The sequence below is a fragment of the Vipera ursinii genome (genome assembly GCF_947247035.1).
Source record: "Vipera ursinii genome assembly, chromosome: 11".
In the NCBI taxonomy this organism is placed as follows: domain Eukaryota; kingdom Metazoa; phylum Chordata; class Lepidosauria; order Squamata; family Viperidae; genus Vipera; species Vipera ursinii.
In genome coordinates, this window is record NC_139524.1 from 12011810 (window position 1) to 12024552 (window position 12743).

Genomic DNA, 12743 nt, shown 5'->3' on the forward strand with positions numbered 1-12743 from the left:
ACTGGGTTAGGCATGTATTAAGGAAAGGAAAAATATAAGCTCATTTGTCCCTCATTTGCCCCTTCTTTTATTACCCTCATATTAATGCCTTTGGTTACCCTCATATTAATGCCTTCTGGCCAATGAGAATTTCAACGGGTAAATTATTTTCTACATTCTTGAAGAGGTTAAAGGGGTGAATATAATTAAAAGTTGAATTTCTCTAGAGCAGTGTTTCCCAAGCTTTAAAGACTGGGCTTCAAGTACCAATTCCTGGGAACTGAAGTCCACACTTCTTCATGTTGCTGAGACTGATAAACATTTCTCTAGACCAGGGGTCCACAACCCCCATTCCGTGGACCAGTACCAGGCTACAGCATGCCAGCAACCGGTCAGCACAAACAAGCAAAGCCCCATCTGTGGGATGCAGGCAGCACACAAAACCACGCACTCTCTGGTCCATGGAAAAACCTCTCTCCACAGAACCGGTCCCTGGTGCCCAATAGGTTGGGGACCTCTCCTCTAGACAAAGGTACATAAGGTATATAAATTTAATAAATATAATATATAATGTACAAGCCGGCCTAGCCTGAGGGGGAGTGTTGGGGTTGTTTTATTTTTTGTTTTTTAATTTTTCTGGGGGTTTTTAGCGTTGTATCATATTGTTTTTAACTAGGGCAATTGTTTAATCTGTTTTTAATGTTTGTATTGGTTATTTTATTCTGCCCTGTGAACCGCCCTGAGTCCTCAGGGAGAAGGGCGGTATATAAATGTTATTAAATTAAATTAAATTAAATTAAATAATAATATACACCGCAGAATACAAGCGAGATGGGACTTCCTTTAAGTTTTTAATTTTTTTTCCCACCAAACTTCACCTGAAAGTCAGATTATAACTGAAAAGTTACAACTTCCTCTTTTATGAGTTACCCAAAGCTTGAGATAAATAGACATGAATAAAATTAATATATTTACTGTTATATAAAGTAAAATATGTCAGGGGTCAATCCTAGCTATCGGTGCTCATATTAAACTAGGCATCAAAAGATTTATGTCTGGTTCTCTATTTCAATTTTTATTTATTTATTTATTTTAATTAGCAGCTATTAAGACCTCAAATTCAGATCAGGACTAGGGCACTTAAAGAAGAGACTGGTTGATTCTGTTCCCTTGAACTGTTTCTCAGCCCAAAAACATTTTTATTCTCATGAACGATTGAATTGCCTGCAGGAGAAAACCATAAAAGTAGCATACAACAGTTGAATGCATCTAACTTTCTCCATCTCTGTAGCCTTAAAGCCATATCTTACTTGGCTTTGAAACACCTGAATAGCCTGATTCAAGACTGTAATCTTCTCTAGGTAGAATTTTACCCTGTGTTTAGTTCCAGAAATAAAAGAGTTAGATATGTCAATCTGTAGCACCACCCAAAGTCACTGGTTGAGATGAGTGGTTATGGAAATTGAAATAATAAATAATAAATGGATAGGTCAAGAATGCATACAGCAGTGTGTCATATAAGTCCACTCTGCAAGGGAAAGAGAGGAGAGAGGAAGAGGAGGAGGAGGAGGAGGAGGAGGAGGAGGAGGAGGAGGAGGAGGAGGAGGAGGAGGATGGGGCAGCTTCCCATTTCCCTCTTCACCTGCAGGGGTTTATTGACATCTCCCTATTATGTGTGTTTCACAGGAGCCAAACATAGATTCTGGCAGCCTAATGATTATTAATTTTATAGATCAGAGGCTGACAATAATTGTGACCCTGCAGAGAGCACAGTAAGACAAAATCCTGGTTGGCCGGAATGCGACCAACACATTCTTTGAAAGGGAAATCATTCTGATGTGTGCAAACTGTATCTTTTGAAGCAGGTCCTGCTGATTTTGTTTGGGGCAGGGAAAGATGCAAGATGGCATTTGGAAACGATGGTCAGCAGTTCCCAGGGACCTTCAGTAATGGAGGTATATGCAAATGTGGGTGAGTTGTATCCAGAAGAACTAGAACGCCATGTGCAACCACCAGTGAATATACCGAGAATACTCATCTACCCAGCCTACTTTTTAACCCTTTTTCAAAGCCAAAGGGCTTTGATTAGCAATGATCTTATCAACCAATATCTAATAAAAATAATAATGAAGTTGGAAGGGACCTTGGAGGTTATCTAGTCCAACCCCCTGCTCAGGCAGGAAACCCTATACTATTTCAGGCAAATGGCTGTCCAGTCTCTTCTTAAAAACTTCCAGTGTTGGAGCATTCACCACTTCTGGAGGCAGGTTGCTCCACTGGTTAATTGTTCCGACTGTCAGGAAATTCCTCCTTAGTTCTAGATTGCTTCTCTCCTTGATTGGTTTCCATCTGTCACTTCTTGTCCTGCCTTTGGGTGCTTTGGAATATAGCTTGGCTCCCTCTTCTTTTGGCAGCCCCTCAGATATTGGAACACTGCTATCATGTCCCCCCTCATCCCTCTCTTCATTAAACTGGACATACCCAATTCCAGCAACCGTTCCCTTTATGTTTTAGCCTCTAGTCCCACAATCATCTTTGTCGCTCTTCTCTGCACTCCTTCTGGAGTCTCAACATCTGTTTCCAAACTATTCATTTAGTGCCACCTCTGCCCTATGTCTTGCTTTCCAGGCAAACTGGCTTGGTAGTAAATGTTGGTCCATCTCTTCCATCTCTCTTTGTTTTCTTAGAAACCCCTGCAGATAAATGGATAAAGGGTCATTGAGAACCAACTCCTGCAAGAAATCTAAATGAGAATATTACTGACAAATAGCGGAGAGTGGGGGGGAGAGAGAGAGAGAGGGAGAGAGAGAGAGAGAAGAGAGAGAGAGAGAGAGAGAGAGAGAGAGAGAGAGAGAGAGAAAACATGTGACAAGAAGAAGTCCATTACTTCCTTCGGTAGCTGGTTCCGCTATCAAATAAGTCTTTCTGTTTGGAAGCTGGATATTGTGATGGAGAGTAAAGCCATCAAAGAAATAACAGAATAATAAAGTTGGAAGGGAACTTGGAGATCTTTTAGTAACAATTCCCTGCTCAAACAGGAGACTCTATACCATTTCAGACAAATGGTTGTCCAATCTCTTCTTAAAAGCCTCCAGTGATGGGGCACCTACAACTTCTGAAGGAAAATAGGAAAGATGGGTCCATTTGCCCAGGTATCCCCATCTACTTTTGTTGGTGGAACTCTTGGGGGGGGGATTCCTTCCACAAGTCTATTTTGAGTTTATCGAATGGAGATGTTTCTACATTTAATCCCCACCAATAGCACTGAGAGTTGGTCCTTCCCATCCTTGCCAGCTGCTTTATTTCCAGTTCAGCCTCGTTCTGTATTTTGTCATCCTTGCCAGTGATTGAGACATCTAACTTCACAAGCTGGATAAAAGAGAGGGAAGGTTGTTGTGCTTCTCCAGATAGACATCAAAATGTCCTTGAATTCAGCCTGTGGACAACCTTAAGCAGAGGAATTAAAATGACTTCTTTTCTTCCATCTTGACTTTCTCTAACTTTCCCTGCGTCAATTTTACGTGATAAATTCTTTGGATCAGAGATCTGTCCTTTCCAACGCGGGCTGGATTTAATTCCTTGGCATGTAAATTTTCCTAATGTTTAAATTATCCTATCCTTTGGGTCAAGCTTGACTGATCATGATTGCATTTGTACGTCGATACAGTTTTCTTGGCAACATTACAGGGGTTTGACATTTCCTTTTGGATTACTTTTTTTTTTCCTTCACTTTCCAGGCTAGCCTATTCTTGGCCTTCTTTAAACGTTTTTCGTTCAAACACTAGCCCAGCCCAACCCTGCTGAGCTTCTAAGCTTATACTCAGTCAGCCAAGTATTTTTAAATGCAACTCCAATCTCTCTTTTAAAAGATTACTGCCGCAATTGTACATAACTTTCAATAGGGTCTTGTAGGAGATGACCAGCTGAGCTGGAGGGAAGGGTCAAATATGTCATAAGTCTCAAGTCCCTGCGCACCCACAAAAGATCCAAGTTCAGCCCACCTTGAATTCCTTTGACCCTTATCTGGCGCCAATTTGTTTGGACCGCTAGTAGTTCAGATTCTTGTAGAGAGCTTAAGCTTGCAATAAATCTTTATACTCATTTGAACTGCCTGGATCTCCTGATTTCCCCGACATTTGACAGGTTTCTTTATTTCAGACACTCTTTTTGCAGAATTGTGATCAGGGAAGGACACAATTGCTAGTGGATTTTACTGCGAAGTGGAGTGGACGTCAAACTGCTCACTCCACATTGAGTAGAATACATTTACAATCTTATTTCTAAATTCCATACAAAACAAATCGCATTGATAGCACTCTATCCATAATGAAGGTAATTCCAAACTTTCCCTAGTGAATTGCTTCCAGGTCAGAGCGATCAGATAATTACCGGTCCCATTTTAGAGTTGGGAGTGGGGAGAAAAACAAACCTGTCTTTCAAAAGTTCTTCTAATTTTAAATTAATTCCTAGCCACATCGGTGTGAGGAGAACATTTTGTCAGTGACAAATATAATGAAAATAAAGGCTCAGAGATCAAAACATTATGGGATGGGGATAATCCTCTTTGGCTGTTGGCACTGGAATGGAGAGTTCCATTCAATCACTTTAAATTATATTGATTTCCCTAGCCCCCTCTCTCAGCTTTCTGCCTTAAATTGATTTTTCATCTCTGGAAATCGTTACTATGGATCTCTTGATGTGGAAAGGTGGGGGGAACGGGCTTGCTGAGATGTGGAGCAGACGACAAAAAAAAAACTTAGATCATTTCACTTGGGCTTCTTGCTTTGATGGTCCTAAAAACTGACCAGACATTTTTTTTCCAAAGAAACAGAACCAACCAGGCAGATGTCAGAAGAACCAGCTGTCAGCAGGGCTGTAATTGGAGTGATAGATTCATCCCCAGATAGGTACAACTTCTATTTTCAAAGATTAGCATTCTAAGAAAGAAATGGCTTAGTGCCCAAAAGTACTGAGTGTTCTGAGCTTGCTCTGAGTGACTTCTTTTGAGCTTGGAACACAATGCTGTTGCTTTGTCCAGAGCTTCAAACTCCAAAATCGCCCATTTGAGTTGCATTCTTGGAGAGTTTGGTGCTGTTCTGGTGCTTAAGACCCATGGTTTCATTGTTTTTTTTTCCAGTCTATCCAGTCAAGACATAAAGACCAACAGCACTAGCAATAGTATTTAGACTTGTATACCACTTCACAGTGCTTTTACAGCCCTCTCTAAGTGGTTTACAGAATCAGCATATTGCCCCAACAATTTGGGTCCTCATTTTACTGACCTCAGAAGGATGGAAGGCTAAGTCAGCCTTGAGCCGGTCACGATTGAACTCATGGCTGTGAGCAAAGTCAGCTTGCAATACTGCATTCTAACCACTGAGCCACTACAGTTCACTACCAGTGGTGTCCCGGTGGGTACTCATTTGGACTGGACAATAGGATAGGGAGAGACAGGATGTTATATAGTTCTGGTGCAAGGCATCAGTCACCAAGCACATCTCTTAGGTCTGAAGAATCTTTGCACTAGGCCAGACATGTCAAACACAAGGCCTGGGGGCCGGATCTGGCCCACGAAGTGGTTTCATGTGGCCCGCGAAGCCATCCTGGAAACAGTGAGGGAATGGTCCCCACTGCCTTGGCCCTGGCCCAGAGACCCTCCTTCTGCCAGAGACCCTCAGATCTGTCCCACTCCTGCCCAGGCCCCCATAGGCACCCTTGATGTGAACGATGTAGAGCTGGCCATGCCCACCCAGTAGGCCATACGCACTCTAGCCACGCCCACCCAGTAGGCCACACCCACCCAGGTCACACCCACCCGGCCCCTTGAGGGCAACCGCAATGCTGATGTGGCCCTCAATGAAATTGAGTTTGACACCCCTGCACTAGGCTCTGGGGTTGCTTTTCGGTAGATGTAGGAAGACCATTTGCAGCTCTCTGGCTGCCTCCCTGATAGGAAGGTTACAATGGATGGTTTGCAGGTGCTGTGTGTAGCTTGCAAAAGGTTCATTTTGGTAAATAATAGAAAAGACCGCAGAGCATGCAAAAGACTTGCATATGACTCTGCACTGTCTGCAAGGTATTGCTAATGCTAGAAGATTTAAGAGGTAAATGCAAAAACCACCTTTTGGGACACATTGTTTGATGAACTTGGTTTGATGTGTTTTCACCCTGGACATTCTTCAGTGGCTGGCTGACGTTGAGCCTGAAAGTACATTTAGAATTATAGAAACATCTGGGTGGTGCCAGGCCCCCAAGAACCAAGAGCAACGTGTGAAGCTAATTCTGAGTAGTTTATTATTATTCACCTACAGACAGAATCTTGCCAGACTAAAGCAACTTTTGGCATAACTATAGATGTACTCTGTGAACTGGTAGGGAGGGGCCCTCCTAGCCCTCTTCCAGCCTACCACAGGAATCAGTTGGATCAACTGGATCAGTTGATCCTTAATGTTATTTTGACATCTGTGCATGCTCCTTTGCTCTGTTGATGGATTGTTATCGTTGCTAAAATGTTGCATGCCCTCATACTATTTTTGTAAAAGAAAAAAAAAAGACAAAGATAGACAAAGCTTTATACTTCAGGGGTGGGTATTTGTCTTCAAAACCATTATCTGATACCATGGATTTGTGGCTTCCATTATAAAGGCCTTCAGTGGTGACTGAAAAGAAAATGAGAATATACTGCCCCTTTGTACAGATGTTAGCAGGTATCAAATGACTCCGGTGAGCATTCAACACTTATTTAATTCACCCACAACACCAACTGATGTTAGCAGTCACCACACAGGTCAAAACTGTAAAGTAGACAAAGAAAGAAGAGATTGATCACCTCTTTCCCCTTTAGATTTGTTATCTTAGGAATGCATGAGTGGAATACAAATTGATGTGATTCCTCTCTTCCAGCACAAGGAAGCTTTGGGAATGAAGAACCAGGAATTTGCAAGAGTGTTCACTGTTCCTTGAAAGAAGTGAAGAGTCCGTGGAAGCTAGAAAGCCAAAGGAGATCATTACCACTAAAAATCTTCAGCTAAATCCAAATTAAGACAATCTGATCTTCAGAGTGGAGCGAGCTGGGAGTTAAACCTAGCTGATCAATTGGCAAGGGTACCCAAACTGAGGTTAGTAGATTCATGTTTGTTTGGAGCAGTGTTTTTCGACCTTGGCAACTTTAAGATGGACTTCAACTCCCAGAATGCTGGCTGGGGAATTCTGAGTGTTAAAATCCACCTGGGAGTTGACGTCCACCTATTTTAAAGTTGCCAAGATTGAGAAAAATTGGTTTGGAGCTGTTTTCTTTCTCTGTCTGTCTATTGTAGAAAAACACCATGGGGTAATTCTAATTGCAAAATTGGAATGCTCCAACCTTATTCACTGCCACCTGAGTTGTCTTCTCCATCAAGGTGAGATTCAAGGTGCTGGTGATGACCTATAAAGCCCTAAATGGCATGGGCCCAGATTATCTAAGGGAGCACTTGCTGCCAGCGTCAATTTCCCATCGTCCTGTGCGCTCCCACAGGGAGGGCCTCCTCAGGGTACCGCCGGTCAAGGATTGCCAACGGGTGATCCCCAGGGGGAGGGCGCTCTCTGTGGGCGCGCCTGCCCTATGGAATCAACTGCCAACGGAACTCTGGACTGCCCCCGACCTTCGTTCATTTCGCCAGGACCTAAAAACCTGGCTCTTTGAGCTATCTGGTCTGGACTGAGGGGTTTTAATGTTTTTAAATTGTGATTTAATTTTTGTGGCTAGACTTAATTTAATTTATTTTAATTTATTTTAATTTTATATTGGATTGTTTTTAAATTTTGCCTTGTAAACCGCCCTGAGTCCTTTGGGAATAGGACGGTATATAAACCGAATAAATAAATAAATAAATAAATAAATAAATAAATAAATAAATAAATAAACGTGAAAGCTCCCTTTGCACCTAACAACAAAAAACAAAAAACAATTAAGCTTGAGAGAGATCTGATATCCATTTCCTCTCTCTGGCCTTGGAAAGAAGAAACCAGTGTATCCTTTGCTGTTGCCTGGAGCATAGGATCTTTCCTTAATCTTTATGACAGGTTCTGTCGATTTTGGACATTTCAAAAAAAAGTCTCTTTCTGTGCTGGTGGAAAGCTGAAATAAAAATGAATGAATGAAAGCTTGCTTTCCATTAATGCGTTGGAAAGCACTTTTCAATCCGAGCAAGAGGCCATTTTTTTCCCCTGAGAAAAATCAAAGGAAAGGGGGGTCACTTGGAAGCAGCACTTCTGAACAGCGCATGTACTAAAAATATTATGAGCACCGTAAAAAAAAAATCAAACAAAAGAGAGAAAGCTGTCAGCTGAACAGAGGATGAAACGGGCAGTAGATCCTCAAAGTTTGCTTTTTGCTGTGTTGGTTTTTCTTGTCCCTGCCTGGAATGCTATTTATGCTAGAGGTCCTTTGGAGGTAGCATCTGCAAGTGCACGAACAAAACCAAAATCGAATCAATATGGACTTGACGGTTGAGTTTAACCCAGTTGTGTTGCTTTTTGGATATACACTAGCTCCGAACTATAAAATGTCTGGATGCTCACCCTCTCCCAAAGAAAAACCAATAAAGCTGATAGGTTGCATAAATGAGATTTTTTGCTACCCCCTCCTCCTTCAGACTCAAATTTCATCTGCCAGACTGTTTTCTAGGCTGCAGCTCTTCCTCCACGCCCCCAAGGTCATTCCTCGTCAGACTCCAAACCAAGAACAACGTGTAGTGATTCTCCCAAGCTGAGATCCTTATTGTTTTCAGACCTACAGACAGAATCTTGCTCAGCTATCTAAACCTACAATATACTGACCGTCTCAATGTTGACTCAGCCTTCCATCCTTCCGAGGTCGGTAAAATGAGGAGCCAGATTGTTGGGGGCAAGAGGCTGCCTCTGTAAACCGCTTAGAGAGGGCTGCAAAGCCCTATGAAGCGGTATATAAGTCTAAGTGCTACTGCTATTGCTATACTCTGTAAACTGTTAGGGAGGAGCTGTCTTCAGCCTCTTTCTCTTACACATAACATCCAGGCTGAGTTGCCTGTTACTCCTCTGGAATGTACCCCCTCCTTCCTGGAAATACAGCTTCTGACTAGATTCCATCATTTTCCTACATACCATTAGAGGGTATGATTTGAGGTCTTTCTGCTTGTTATGTGCATTATGCCCACAACATACATAAGTGGGTGGTGCTCCATGGCCACTGTCTTCACATTTTTGACCCCACAACCCAAGGATATCTGTATTCTGGAGGATCCAATTTGGGTCGGTCACCCAGGACCAGAGGTTTTCTCTTCCAAGCTTTCAGACTTGGAAGCTGGAGCCTATCCTTGGGGAACTTCTGTCTAGCAGAGCATGTCTGAACATACTCCCTGAAGATGGGCTCCAGCATGAGTCCAAAAGCTCACAAGACAGAACCCCTGGTCCTGGTGACCAACCCAGATTGGATCTTGTAATGTTATCCTGGGACTCGTATATTCACCTTCGTTCATACCTCTATCCTCCACATTGTTCTAAGACTCATGGTGGCACACAGAGCCCTCTCTGTGGGTACACACGCCATCGCCCATGTCCTAGGCCTTCAGCTGGGTTTTATAAAACCTTTTCGGTTTAGGCCTCTGGCACTATGTGCAAAAAAAAAAGGTTCAATCAATCGATAAATTTCAACTTCTCACAGGAAAAAGAAAGATCTCGCAAAGTTGGAATTGATTGATTGGACTTTTTAGTCCCACCCACTCTGCCGTTACCACCACAGTCACGCCCACCGAATGGGCCACACCCACCCGGCACCCGACGATACATAAGTGGGTTTTGGGTTGCAATTTGGGCACTCGGTCTCTAAAAGATCCGCCATCACTGTCCTAAGGCTTTAAATCTTCACTGCCACTTTTCAAAAAATAGTGCTCCTTCTTTTGTACGCTATTTTTAAAGTATTTTGCCTGAAATGATTCAAGATGAAAGCAATAAATTCCACTGGGGGGTATATTGTACCTGAAGGAAGACTGTGTATATACATTTTTGACAAGCAGCTTATTTGCTTAATGTGATGGCTAAGTAATTCTCAGATTCTCTGCTTTTGTAGGAAGCTTTAAATCTAATAGAATGATATTTAATTATGTCTGTTGCGAAAACTGTCCAAAATGTGCAAGGGGGGGGGGGAGTGGCTTATTTCTCTAGGCCTTGATTGAGCAATGGGCGAAGCAAACCCAGAGGCTCAACATTCCTAACAGAAATGGAAAATGTAATCTCTGGTTTCTTTTCACATGGTCCAGTGGGAAATGTAGAAAAGAACTACTTGTCTCATTGCACTCATTGATTTCTCCCATATTATCACAAAAGGAGCATTTGAGTTTTCCTCTTGGGGGGGGGGGGAAAGGGAGAAGTCTTAGTGGAGAAAAACTAGTCCATGAAGTCACTGAGAATTCGATTCAATACCATAGCTTTCACTCCAACTTTCAGATGATAAATGAATTACAACAGCACCAGAAGGCAAGACAAGAAACAACGGATGGAAACTAATCAAGGAGAGAAGCAACCTAGAACTAAGGAGAAACTTCCTAGCAGTGAGAACAATTAACCAGTGGAATGGCTTGATTTCAGAAGTTGTGGGTGCTCCATCACTGGAGGCTTGTAAGAAGTGACTGGACAGACACTTGTCTATCCCTCCTGCTTCAGCAGAGGGATAGACTAGAGGACCTCCAGGTCCCTTCCAACTGTGTTATTCTGATCCACCTCATATTAACTGTGGCTCTCCTTTGTTTGGTAGGGTAGAATAATTGCTAAAGATCCTAACTAATCAATGTCTTTGGCGTAGAGTCTTTTTTTTCCATTAGGAAGCTCCTGTTGAAGAAAGTTGTAATCTACCTTTACTTTTAAGTGGAAAAATTATCTGAAACCCAACATTGAAACAGGGGTAGTCAACCTTCAATGCAAACTCCTATTGCCCTGCCTTCTGGAACCCTTTCTCACCTCAATTGCTGGAAATCGGTGAAAGCTTCCTGTGTTAAAAGAAACTGCAGTGTAATCCTAAAAATAGGCATAACAGATTTTTTTTTAAGAAAACAGAAATTAACACTTTCTCCTGCTCTGCATCAGAACGAATGAAAAATGTGGCTTCTGTCAACGTGCATGATGATAGCAACAGCAATAGCACTTAGACTTGTATACCGCTTCACAGTGCTTTACAGCTGTGTCTAAGCAGTTTATAGAGTCAGCCTCTTGCCCCCAACAATCTGGGTCCTTATTTTACCAACCTCGGAAGGATGGAAGGCTGAATCAACCTTGAGGAAGTCAGGATCAAACTCCTGGCAGTGGGCAGAGACAGCCTGCAGTACTGCATTCTAACCACTGCGCCACCATAGTTCACCACCAGTTGTGTCCATGTGGCTAACTCATTTGGACTGGACAGTATGATAGGGAGAGGCATTATGATATGTAGTGCTGAGTTAGCCTACAACACTAAATTCTAAACACTGCATCATCACAGCTCCTCCTCCTCCTCCTTTATTTCTTTGTCCCATCCCCTTGCACCCACCCCATATCCAGTGTGGCTCTTGTTTTCTGAGATGGCAGCAATATGTGATGTGTGTATACAACAGCAGACTGGAGAGAGCTTAAAATCTGACACTTTATGGGCGTGTGGATAGCGTATACAGCTTTCTGAGCTCTGCTGTTAATTAATGGATTCCTTTTCTAATTAATAAAAGAATTTATCTGGTTTAAGGAAAGCTACACTTCATTCTTGAGAAGTTTCTTCAAAGTCCTGTTAATTGTCAGCAGTGTCCTTGGGGAACCTCAAATCTTAAGGCTGCTTTAAAATAAAATGACTCTCTTTTTTTTTCCCCTCCGAGAATGCAAATCATCTACAAAGGAGAGATGAGAAGGGAATGTGAAAGCATTGTTTGGAATAGGTTGTGCATTTTAAAGAGCTCCCTGTTAATCAGAGCAATTACTAGAGGCAATGGCAATAGGGAAGGTGGCTTTGGGGCTGGTCTTCTGTGGTGCATCTGTCAAAACTATTTAGCAGGTTCCACTTCACACAAAGTGACACCTTTCTTGGGAGTTGAACAATAATGGGCAGTCATTTGGCAGCAGATTAACTTGCTCTACTGTAGGGGACAACAGCAGACGTTGGCATTTCAACCCTGAAAATGTTTCTGTCTTTGTGCACTTAATGCTGGTGGACAAATGTTTCAGTCACAAATGCAACTGGGTTGCAACTGGCTTTGGTTGTGTTCCCAAGAGTAAGTTACATTTCAGTTTAACAGAATCTTATAGTTTAGGGCATTCATGAAAATACAGGAGTGACCCACATAAGCTGAGTTTGCACAATACATTAATCTTAGGCTACACACGTAACCCCAATGGTCCAACCCAAGAGCTGAATTCATACATTGTGCTAACCTCCCTTAGCTAGTATATTGTGTGAACTCATCCAATTCAGGTTGTCACTAAATCATAAATAAAGGAAACCTAGGTTAACACCAACACATAACATCTTGAAGACCATCCTAAGACACACACACCCATTCCTGTTTCTTGTATTCAACCTCAAACCTGACCATTTTAAGACCTGTGGACTTTTTGAGCTGGCTGAGGAATGCTGGGAGTTGAAGTCCACAAGTCTTAAAATTGCCAAGTTTGGAGACTACTGCTCTAGAAGAGTTCCCCCCAAACATCTGTAGGAAGGTGTTAGTCGGGTGAGAGACTCCCATTCTCTTAACCCCGCTGGCTAATATTTCAGGAAGGATTTTTGGCAG